General features: G+C 38.1%; 1 protein-coding gene across 1 annotated transcript in view; it reads left to right on the top strand.

Annotated features, from left to right (window-relative positions):
- The window catches only part of PRUNE2 (prune homolog 2 with BCH domain), a 176,317-nt gene that overhangs the window by 130,800 nt on the left and 33,361 nt on the right, over positions 1-12,156 (top strand). The window lies entirely within an intron of this gene.

Genomic DNA, 12,156 nt, shown 5'->3' with positions numbered 1-12,156 from the left:
AATGCTATGAATATAGCATACATCTTGACATTAAGTTTTTATGATTAGCAGCTCTGAAAATCATCCCTAAACACACTTTAACATGCCAGCAAGACAGAATTTGTATGTTGTAAGACTCTTTGACTAAACATTTGATTCCAGGTAGTATATTCTGGCAATAAGTATCAATATCATTGCATATGTCAGCATTCATACAGAGAAAAAAAAATCCAGTAAGCCATTCAAAAAGTTGATGGAACTATGGAAAAACGAAGTAGAAAACAACCACGAAAGTTCAGAAACTAGCTCAGCTGTAGAGCTACTGGTTATTACTAATGGTTAAGACCAGTCAGTCATTTCTTCAGTCATTTGAGTCATGTCTTCATTTGGAAGCAGATGCACTTGGTAAGGTGCAGACTGTAATGGTTGGAGTGTAGTTTTCGTAACTCCACTGGAGAATGTCAATATTGCATAAAATCTTAAACTTCCTAAAGATTTTCTGCTTCTGATCCTGCAATGGCTGCCCTATTAGCTTCTCTCAAAAGCATTAGCATACTTCCTGGAAGTGCAGATGGCTATGCTGGGTATAAGGTGCATGCTGCTCTTTCAAGTGCTGTTTCCATGCCAATTGCATCATTTTGAGCCGCAGGTGTTCTGGTGAATGGTCTTGGCAGCACAGTATGGCAGGAAAGTGGTTACCGTGAACTTTACATGTTGGAAGGAAAACAGATTTTAAACTGAGCAAAACCAAACCCAAGTTTTCTTAAGAAACAATTAATTGCTTAGTGAAAGTGAAAGGTGGGAATCAGGCCCCAGATCTGTGATTAGGCCTAACATTTTAATAATATTTTAGAAATAGAATTTTCAAACAAAACATATTTTCAGATAATGCTTAAGGATCTTTTACATTGGATTGATTTAACTCCTATTTTATCTGCTGGCATTACTTTATTACAGTGCATTTGTAGTGTTTCTTCAATGGTGCTAGTTTAACTGATCATATACATATTATTTGTAGAGTATTAACAATATTTACTAATAGTAGAGAGACCACATAAATTTAAACAAGCTGATATTGCGCTGAACCAACATAGCTCGTTGCCAGACCTTGTGATCTTCCTTTACTGATGGAGGAGTGCCTGTCACACAAGCTCTCCAACTTCATGTTGTTAATTCCTGTGATTTTCCACTGGCTCAGTGAAGATTAATCAGTGCTGAGCCAGGCACATAACAGAGGAAAGCTCCTGCTCTGAAGGCAAGATCATGTGGTGGTATGCAAATGCAACACCAAAGTAGAGCAGTGGATATCAAGTGGCATGTTAATTCTACCTTAGAATTTGCTAGCCTTTACCAGTTTTTGTCCACACAACACTGGGTGAAGAGAATATTATTTAAACATCAATATTAGGAAATGCATAGCAAGTTCTACAGTACACTGTAGGAGGCATAGTTGGAGACAGCACTGTTTCACGGGTACAGTCAGGTAATGCTGCCCTGAAGATTTGACTTCTCTCCATGTCTGTGCCATGATGTTATGTGATGTGGGACAAGTCACTAGCAGTCAACAGCTGCTTAAATCACACGTTCTTCTCCTCTGACCCCTCTCTGATTTGTTCTTTTTCTGGATGCCAAAGTGAAGCCACTGAAGTCTGGCTATAGTAGCCTTTTTCAGTGGCAGATAGTCATCAGGATAAGTAGTGACAAATGTAAGGTACTATAAAACACTATATATTCAGGAAAAAAATCCCAAAGATTATTTGACATCACATATCGGGAACTCACCATTAATGGACACTCTCAAATTTCTCTTCTGTAGTGGTGAATAACCACAGAATCACAGAATGTTGAAGGTTGTAAGGGACCTCAGAAGATAATCTAATCCAAGCCCCTTGCCAGAGCAGGACCACCTAGAGTAGGTCACACAGGAATACATCCAGGAGGGTTACTCCAGTGAAGGAGACTCCACAACCTCTCTGGGTGGCAGCCTGTTCCAGTGCTCTGTCAATCTCTCAGTGAAAAGTTTTTGTTGTGTTTGCATGGGACCTCTTATGCTCCAGCTTGCACTCAAGCCCTTGCTCTATCACTGGACTTCACTGAGAAGAGCCTGGCTCCATCCTGCTGGCACTCGCCCTTCACATATTTGTAAACATTAACAAGGTTACCCCTCAGTCTCCTCCAGGCTTAAGAGACCCAGCTCCCTCAGGCTTTCCTCATATGGGAGATGTCCACTGCCTTAATCAGCAAACCTGCTGACAGTGCCCTCTGTTCCCTCATCCAGGTTGTTGATGAATATATTGAATAGCAGTGGTCCCAGTACTGACCCCTGAGGGACCCCACAAGATACAGGCCTCCAACTAGACTCTGTCCCATTGATCATAACTCTCTGACTTCTTTCCTTCAACCAGTTCACAGTCTATCTTATTACTTGATCATCCAGATCACCCTTCCTCAGTTTAGCTGCAAAGATGCTGTGGGAGATGGTGTCAAATACTTTCCTGAAATCAAAATAAACCATATCCACTACTCTACCATCATCCATATAAATAGATACCCACCTGGTTATGTCTTCATAAAAAGCTATCAGGTTGGATGACTTCCCCTGGGTAAAATCATGTTGAGTGCTCCAAATTATATTCTTACCTTTGATATGCCTAGAGACAGTGCCAAGGATAAGTTGTTTCATCACCGTTCCAAGAATGGAGGTGAGGATGATGACTTTATAGTTATTTGGTTCTTCCTTCTTGCCCTTTTTGAAGACTGGAGTGACATTTGCTTTACTCTGTTACTCCTGCACCTCCCCATGACTTTCCAAAGATGATGGAGAGTGGCTTAGCAATGACATCCACCAGCTTCCTCAGCACCTGTGGATGCATTCCACCAGGACCCATGATCTATGGATGTCCACTTTGCTTATCTGATCCTTGCTCAGGGGCCTGGGGCTCCTGAGGACAGTCTCCAGAAGTGTAGCCAAAGAGGGCATTCCGTAACTCTGCTATCTTTTTATCCTCTGTCATCAGGGCACCCACCTCATTCAGCAGTGGCCCTACACTGGTTTTAGTATTAGTTTTATCTGAAACCTATATAAAGAAACCCTTTCTGTTGTCCTTGATCTCTCTTGCCAGGTTTAATTCCAAGGAGGCCTTCGCTTTTTCTGGTCACCTCCCTACATCCTCTGACAACAGCCTTATATTCTTCCTAAGTGGCCAGTCCCTCCTTCCATGATCCATTGGCTTTCTTCTTCCACTGGAGTTTGCCCAGCAGTTCCCTGTTTAACCATGCAGCTCTCCTGGCTCCCTTTCTTGATTCCCTACCTGTTGGGATGCTCTGATCTTGAGCTTGGAAGAAGTGGTCCTTGAATTTTAACCAAATATCTTGGGCCTCTTTACCTTCTAGTTCCCTATCCCATGGGATTTCCCCTAGCAATTGTTTGAATAGGCCAAAGTTGGCACTGCTGAAGTCCAGGGTCATGATGCTGCTTGGTATTCTGTTCCTACCATGCAAAATCCTGAGCTTCTCATGATTGCTGCATCCAAGGCTGTCCTCAGCCTTCAACCAGACCCCTCCTTGTCAATGAGTATGAGATCAGGCATCACTCTTCTCCTAGTTAGCTCATCCACCATTTGCATCAAGAAGTTATCATCAATGCACTGAAGTAACCTCCTGGACTGTGAATGTCTGGCTGAGCATGCCTTCCAGGAAGTATTTAGGTAGCTGAAATTCCCCATGAGAACCAAGGCCTGTGATTGCAAGGCTGCTGTCAGTTGCTTATAGAAGGCCTCATCAACTTCCTAGAACTGATCAGGTGGCCTGTAATAAACACCCACAATAGTATCAGTCATGCTGGCCTGCCCCTTAATTTGCACTCTCAAAGTTCTCAACTCATCCCTCATCCACCCCTGGACAGAACTTAATATATTCTAGTTGTACTCTCTCATAAAGAACATCTCCAATACCTTGACTTGTTGACCTGTCACCAATTCCTGACATCAGTTCCTGATGTGTAACTCATAATGCTGTTGTCCAAGCTATGTTAAATAATGTTTTGTAATGCCCGATACTCAGGTAATTAGTAGGTCTGAAAAGCTACAGCAGGGACTGAGTAGTATTTGAGTGGTGCACACTTAATAATGCTTGGGCATGTAGAAAGAGCAAGGTAGGTTATTAAATATTTATTCATTGGATTGCACAGTCTTTCCTGTAGCATCCAATGACTTACTGGTGACAAGCTTCTACAAGGAGATCTTCAAGGACTCTGGAATCTACTGCAGGCAGCACCAGCCTGCCTTTCATTCCTAACACGCTGTTTCAACAAATGCAGTTCCCCTCATTCTATATTAAGATGTGGCTAGAAATCACAGATAATGGAAGATGCACAGGGCCCAGGATTCCTTCCATAAGTCATCTTCATCCATGGGCATAAGGTTGCTGAAATAGCTTAGTGAATCCCATTATCACTCATCTATTTACTTGTATTTGTCCCTCCTTAGCCTTCTGCTTCCCTCCCTGGCTTTGCCTGCCTCTCATGTGCTGTGACACAGGCAGACAGCTGGCAAGCAATGAGGACAGACAGCCTGTAGCTGCCCAGCAGCAGTAAAAGCAGCAGCGTGTGCTAAAGAACAGCAGCTTCTAATTTTTAACAGTCTTAAATGGGTAAGAGAGCATACTACTATGAATGGCTACCTGGAAGAAAACTGAAGCTTGCAGTATGGTTTTAAGAAGAGGAATAAGGAAAACAATGGCTAGATAAATAGATGCTAAATACTAACTAATAGATGATTGGAGACTAGGAAACATTTTCATAAAGAATTGTTAAAATATTTATTTAGTGTGGCCCAAACCAAGTATTTTAACGTGTTTTCAGCTGACATACTGAAGTGCAAACAATTTAAATCTTTTGGCTAGAATACAGGATTTTCCTGCAGAAAGAATATTTCCTCTTACCGACTTGCATTACTTTTTCATCCAACCCTTATGCTGAAAATTAAGTAAAACATTGACACATGGAAAATACCAAAGTAACAGTATAGTCAGTAAAAGCCTTGAAGAGTGAAATGTGAAAAGCTAGCAAGTTACAACTTTTATTGATTTTTTTAGCAGTGGTTTGTTCTATGGCTGTTGAGAAAGTGACACGTTTTTCTGTAAAATGGGAATATCAGCATGTGTTCATCTACTGTGGAGCAGTATAGCAATGATTAGTTAACATTTGCACAGATGTTTGATTAATAAAGCTTTTGATTCAAACAAAGCACCACAAATAATTAATTAAGATTTTTTTGCATCCAGAGATGGGAATAAAAGGCTCATGTTATGCATAAATTCCAGTACACAATCTGTAGATTTTTCCTGAACTAATTTGTGATCAAGAGCTATCAAATAAACAGCAAGAAAATCACAGGTAATTTAGTATACTAACATATGGCTGCTAAATGCAGCTCTTGGGAAATTATAAAATTAATCCATTTTTACAAGTCACCTGTATACAGTGTGATTATTTCACACAGCTACGAGTAAAATTAATGACTTTTTTATAGTCTTAGATATCCTGGAGTGGGTTTCTTCCAATATGCTCATTTTCTTGGTGTGTGGATGAGGCTGAAGCATAGTTTCTGACTGATACTGAATGAGTCCTGTATGGTGTATGTCACTTTGATTTGTTGCATGTTCCTCTAAAGTTCAGGGATCATTAATTCTGCTTAACTATAAATAAATAAACAAATCACGCTAGTCTCCCTTATCACTGAGTAGGAAACTGCAGAAATTTTGGGGGTTTGTATGGAGCTTTGTAGCAAAGGGCTAATTTTAGGAAGTAATTTCAGGGGTTGTTTTTAGTAGGTGCATTTGCTAATGGGTTTCTTTTCCCCTTAAGCACAATCCAGTTGGGTTTTTTTGGAACTAATGTTCCAGTTTCTTTCTCTGTTTCCTTCTTTGTTATTTTCATCAAACTTTCTTCTGACTAAAGCTCATGTTTCATCAGGTTTATTTTTCAAATTTATATACTTATGCTTTTATTTGCTTTAGCATCTCCTTTTGGTTATAGACATAGTTGATACTGCATTATGTCCAACAGTTCTCTGACTTTGGTTGTAGAGCATTTCTGCCCATATTGCATGGATGAGAAGTACCAAGATGCAAACATAAGCACCTTAAATTGGGAATTGTTATTAGTCCATTAGCGTTGAAGGGCTTTGAAATAGCATTTCACAGTTATAGTTTATGGACTTCTATAACCAGAAGAACCATCCTCTGTTTACAGAAAGGACAGAATGACTGTATTGTCTTTTCTAAGTCCTCCCAAGAAAGAGTAGTGATTTTAGAGAGCATATACCTGCCATTATTTTAAACATGCTATTATAGCAAGGGTCTGCAAATTTCTAATCTCAGTCTTTTTCTGAACAGAAATGGAACAGCAATCACAAGCAACAAACTTGGCTCACACATATACAATTTTAAAAACAGGGAAAATGTTTTACTTGGATATAAATGTGAACAGTTTCTCCTCTTGAAGTGGAATAACATATCAAGTGTTTAATCATGATAACAAAATGGTTTTTGCTATTCTTGTATATGAGGTGATGTGAATGTTTGAGTAGCTACAGAGATGAATAGTAGCAAAACACCCCTTTAAGTTACTATCTGGTAAGATATTTTGACTTTAAATTTGTATAAAATTCTGTAGTGCGTAATTGTAAACTGAAGAGAAATATAGACATTAAGAAAGCACTTTGTGTCAATTCCTCCTTGATGTAAATTCTGATTTGTGGAGTACTTAAAGATTTGCTTCTTTTGAGGTTTTTTATTACTTCCAAGTGTGGAAGAACAGCATTCTCATTTTGCCTGGCAGAGGCTAAACTTCCTCCAGGAGGTCCAATCAAAATGATATGGAAACCATCAGTAGGTTGCTTCTGGCAGTGAACAGACCAGAGATGGGCCTGCTCCAGGTACTGCGTGTGCTGGCCTTACCCTGGTTAAACATTTAAACCTGCTTAATCATAAGGGCGCTTTCAGGTGGAGCTGCGCAGAGAGTTAGTGGACATGTTATTGGGTAAATGCCTCTCTTTCATACTATCCAAGGCGAACACTGTACTGTCATTTTTAGCCCCTCAGTTTCTTGTTTCTCCTTTCCGGGTCTCCGTGCTTGCATAAGGGCTGTGTTGCAGAATGAGGGAGGAGTTCAAAGTAGAATTAGTTTGTGCTTCTTGTGTTCTGCAGAAGGGACTGTAGAAAGGATCTAAGTTCCTTTATCTTGTTTATGTACCTAAAATCCCACTGTTCATGCATTCTTTCTCAAAACAGCTCAGTTTTTCACTGCAAACCAGTGAAGCTGGATTTTTATTTCATTGGAGACCAGGGTGTACCTGTGTCATGTGTGGAATTTGACAACACGAAAAAATCGGAATGTTTTGTCTCTGAGTAACCTTTTCATAATAGTTCATCTCCCCTTTCCAAAACAAGCATGTAGTAATATGAACTAAGATAATTTTATTCATGTCATTCCTTTAACTAATCATGCTTTGAAACTTCATTAAAGCCTTCAAAATCATGTGAAAACTTAAGTATAAAAGTACCTTTATATATAGAGGGAACAGCATGTAAGAACCAGTCTTTGTGTGTCTAGGAAAAGTGTTTGGCAGTTGTGGGCTCCATTTCAGATGAAACTTTGCCTTAAAAATGTATACCATTTAAATTCTGGATGATGAGCAAGTAGTAGTGGGTTGGAGTGGGGGGACTCACTTTAGAAAGGTGATGGTCTCTGTTTGAATAATATTGCTCTGTTTTATATGTTACTGGTGCTCATGCTGAGTAATGCCTTGCAGAGATACATTAGTGGGGAAACAAATTAAAATGGAAATTAACTTCTTTGTATGTAGTAACTGAGGAGCAGCTTGGGAAACTGTATAGTGATGTATCACATATGACACAAGGGTGAGGCAGTACAGCCTATAGGGGTTATGACATATTGCTGTGAATATGCAGAGCTGCTCTTTCCAAAATAACTGAATGTTACTGTACATAGAAAAGTCAGGAAGAATAAATTTTATCTGATAAATACTGATTTGAGAATGCACTAAGAATTATTCAAATATGATTGATTTCTTGAGCAGTAACAACGTATAAACCAAGGAAGTGCAAGAAAAGGATTTCAGCCTTCAACATCTCTCTCCTTCCATAAAAATTTGCTATCTGCCTCTGATCCACTTTTGAGAAACAGGAGCATTCTTCTAAGTATGTAGACCTGAATTATTGAAGCAGATATGCAGTAATTTGATTCCCCGTGCAGCTGATCCTGAAATGACTAGTCTGTGTACCACATAAAAGAAGTCATTTATGACACAAAAGCTTATTTGAATTTGACCTCTGCTCCAAGTGAAAGGTCCTTTTTTTTTGTCAATCCAGTACATCATATCTGAATAGAATGGAGCTTTCTAAAGTAACTTAATCTCCTTTTTCAATAAGGAGCATTCTTTAAAAAGAATAACAAACAAAAATTCAAACAAAAAAAATCTGAATTTTCTAATACTTTTGGCTGTATCATCCATGGCATCAGTTGCACCTGTATGGGAGGCAAAGAATTTTGTAAGCCAGAATTTTGGAAGTATTTGAAGTACTCTGTGGGAAAGAAAGAGGAGGGAGTTGCTTAATTTAAGTTTCTGAATTTGATCTTCTGTTAATAAGATTCCTGCTGAGATCTGTTGAGAACTTGTGCACAGATTATTCTGCAAGGTACCCAACTACTCAGGATAGCATGCTCTCAAAATCAGAAATTGAGGAGTATATTTGTAGAAAACAAACTCTGTCCATATCTTGATCATTTTTATGCCAATGGGGAGTCCAGAGTCTGTTGAGGTACAATGTCACAGAAGCTGTGGTCTGTGATGGGCTTTCTAAATCCACCAGATTTGAAAGATTGCTTATTAATTTTCACAGAACTATGTTAACTCTGGCTTTTAAAAATACAAGCTTTAACTGAACCTGGAGTATGTATGTCTGTCAAAGAGCCTTTAATCTGTTTGAGCAAAGCACAAGTGATCTGGAAAAATATGACTAACTCCAGAGTTAGACTCCCTGTCTAACTGAAAAGCCTGTTGACTGTTTATTTTACAGTAAATGAGAACCTGACACCTTTTATTAAAAAATAAAAACAAACCAAAAAGCCCCACACCACCACCCCAAAAAAAACCCAAACAAACAAAAAAACCCAAACTCTTAAACTCAGCCAGAAAATTTCTGAAAGGTGATACTGTCTTTTATGTGATTGAAAATGGATGACCTTGTGTCAACAATGGCAACTAGTCTTGAACTGATTTGTAACTGCCTGCCTTGCCCCACATTTTTCAGAACTGCAGACTCTTGCTTCCCAAATCAAATGCTCCAGTATGGATGACATGGATTATTGACATTAAAAACACTCTGCCACCAAAATAAAGTTAGCATTTCTTAGCCAAATTCTTAAGCTATTTACTTGTAATCCCTAAGAGAGGGGTATATTTGAGTATGTTGCCTCTAGCAGTTGCTATGCTTCAGTAGAAATTCAAACAAAAGAATACATGAGATACATTAGCTTCCAGTGCTCTAGAAATGTATTGTTCTTGTAAATGCAACTGCAGTATACAATTCTGGTTTAACTCAGCTGTAGTCGTCCCTCTGAGAGCAGAGAAGCAATTGAACTTTGGGTCATAAAAGGGGTGAGATTCTAGAGAAAGCAGCAATGACAATTCCAAGTACAGACACCTTTTTTTATACAAAATAATAAAGATGCTACAGGAAAAAAAAGCAGACTTGAGGCAATCCTAGAGATGTCATAGCTTAGGATAATACTGTCCCAGGCATTGCAAAAATTTTACACTAATTCTAAATTATTTACTTGTCAGAATTGCTTTGTTCAGATTATAATTGTCACTATTTCTACAAGGGTAAAGTGTTTAAAATTCTGTTGTGTCCAAACATTGTTATCGGCTTACTGTAGAGAATACTGTTCCTTTCCAATATAGAAATCCTGAAATTTCCCTGTCCTACTGTAGCTTACTCTTCATACAACTTGAAAGAAGAACATTTTCTTTTGAATTATTTCTTGTAGTGATTTCTGTAGCTTGTTCAGTAAAGAACTGTAATTTGGTGTGATATTTTATACATTAATTGTATCTATTCTAATATAAAAACTTCATTCCTGTCCAGCAAAAAAATACATCCTTGAGTACACATATGTTGTTTCCTGACTACTGCTGAGCTGCTTTAATGCAAGAACTTTTCGTAGATTTTTTTTTTTTGAAAGGTTAACAAAGCTCCAGATAAAATATGAGTCTGAATTTTAGATGGATGATAAATGTTCTTTCTCTTCCCACATACTGTTTCTACAACTGAAGTTTCTTACCTTATTATCCAGCTGTTACTTAAAACACTTTGTTGTAATTCAGATTTCTCTCTGCAGAGTTCAGAGAACTAAATTAGACTTTATTGCATATATTTTACTATGAATTAAGCAGATACCAAAAATAATTCCAAAATTCTAGTAATTTATTTATGTTTCCTGAGTAAATTCTGATAATATTTTACATGTCAGTTTTCTGTACAGCTCCTGAACAAAGATGATGCTACAGAGCAGAGAAATTATACACTACCATTTTTGCCATTCATTTTATTCATGAGCAGGATACTTTGATCAAGTTTCTTTGCTGTTCTATTGTGTATCCAAAGAGATAATTATTTCAAGCCTCATTTGACAATAATTAAACATACTCCAGAATTGGCATGTTTTGTAGAAAACATTAAGCAGTTAATGTCTGTATTTGTGAAAGATGTCCCCTACAATATGTGGGGATAAATCTAGGAAAATCAGCAAGATTAATGCATGTTTATTTTTTATTGAGAGACTAGGCCTGGTCATGAGTTGAGCAGCAAAAACACTTTATATAGTTTGTATTCTCTGTGGCCTCACAGACAGAGTGGGATTTCAGTAGTTTGCTTGTCTGTACTAGGCATTTGATGGTGAAGGCATTTTACAACTTTAAGCACAATAAAACCCTGGCCTTACTTGCAGTCAGGTCTACATGTGTACATACGTAAACTATACTCATACTGTGATGCAGTGATTGGCCAGAAGAGTCTTGTCTGCAAACAGTCAGATAAATGAGGGTAGCCCTCGTGGCAGCAGCAGGGGTAGGAAGAAATTGCAGGAATGACAAGCCAGGTTTGTCCACACGCGTTCAGCTGATTCATTCAGAATGGAGCTAGGTGATGCTGTGGCAGGGATGTTCTTTGATCTCATCACAGCTTTATTAATCAAAGTGTAAGAGTTACCTGTTGTTCAGCTTTTTTTTGAGGGGGGTGGGGTGGGGATTGGAGCAGGAGTCTTGAAAAAAACACTGTAATTGTTTTGATAAAATTACTGAGGCTTTTTTTTGAACCATACATTTTTAGTGCAAATTGTTTAGATGCTGCCAAGTGTTCTGAAAGTGTAAAATATTGTTTAATATCTGCACTTGAACCATGCTCCCAGAAAGCATTTTCTAAAATACTTGAATAAAAAAGAGACATGAAGTAAATTTTCTTTAGACATTCAAGCACCTGTGTTACCATTTTCACCAGCTAATGTCTTTCACTTGTCTTATTTAGGTATGTTAAATATTATTCATGTTTCATCCTAAAAATGAAGTCTAGATAGGGTATTTCATTTTAGTCTTTGAAATTTTATGAAGTAGTTTTGTAAGCACTTCTGTGCTTTCTGTGCTCTTTCAATGCAGGACATCCAATTGTTTCAGTATTATAAAATGACTTATTTGGGTCAGAACTGTTCTGAAGTACAAATGTTATTAAAAGAATGGAAAAACCCCTGTCATCTCATTTTTGCTATACAACAACTGTACATCAACAGAAATCTTAGCTGCTATGCAGGTTGCACCAAGTAGCTGAAGCTCCCTGTGTTGATGTGTCTTATTTGGTCTTTTGTCGTCTGACCAGTTTGGTGGGGTTTTTTGTTTGTTTGTTTTTAATGTATATAAAATAAGAAACATTGCTATTGCCAGTGTAACAGGTTAACACACTATAATGGGTTAACCTGCCTGTTCTCCCAGGAGAAGTGAGGGGAAAGTAACACACACACAAAAAAAAAAAACACCTCCTGGTTGAGATAGAGTTGAGATAAATAAGAGTTTACTGACTAAATGAGATAGTAATAACAAT

Source organism: Dryobates pubescens, chromosome Z (genome assembly GCF_014839835.1).
Source record: "Dryobates pubescens isolate bDryPub1 chromosome Z, bDryPub1.pri, whole genome shotgun sequence".
NCBI lineage: Eukaryota > Metazoa > Chordata > Aves > Piciformes > Picidae > Dryobates > Dryobates pubescens.
This window is presented reverse-complemented; position numbering and strand designations above follow the sequence as displayed.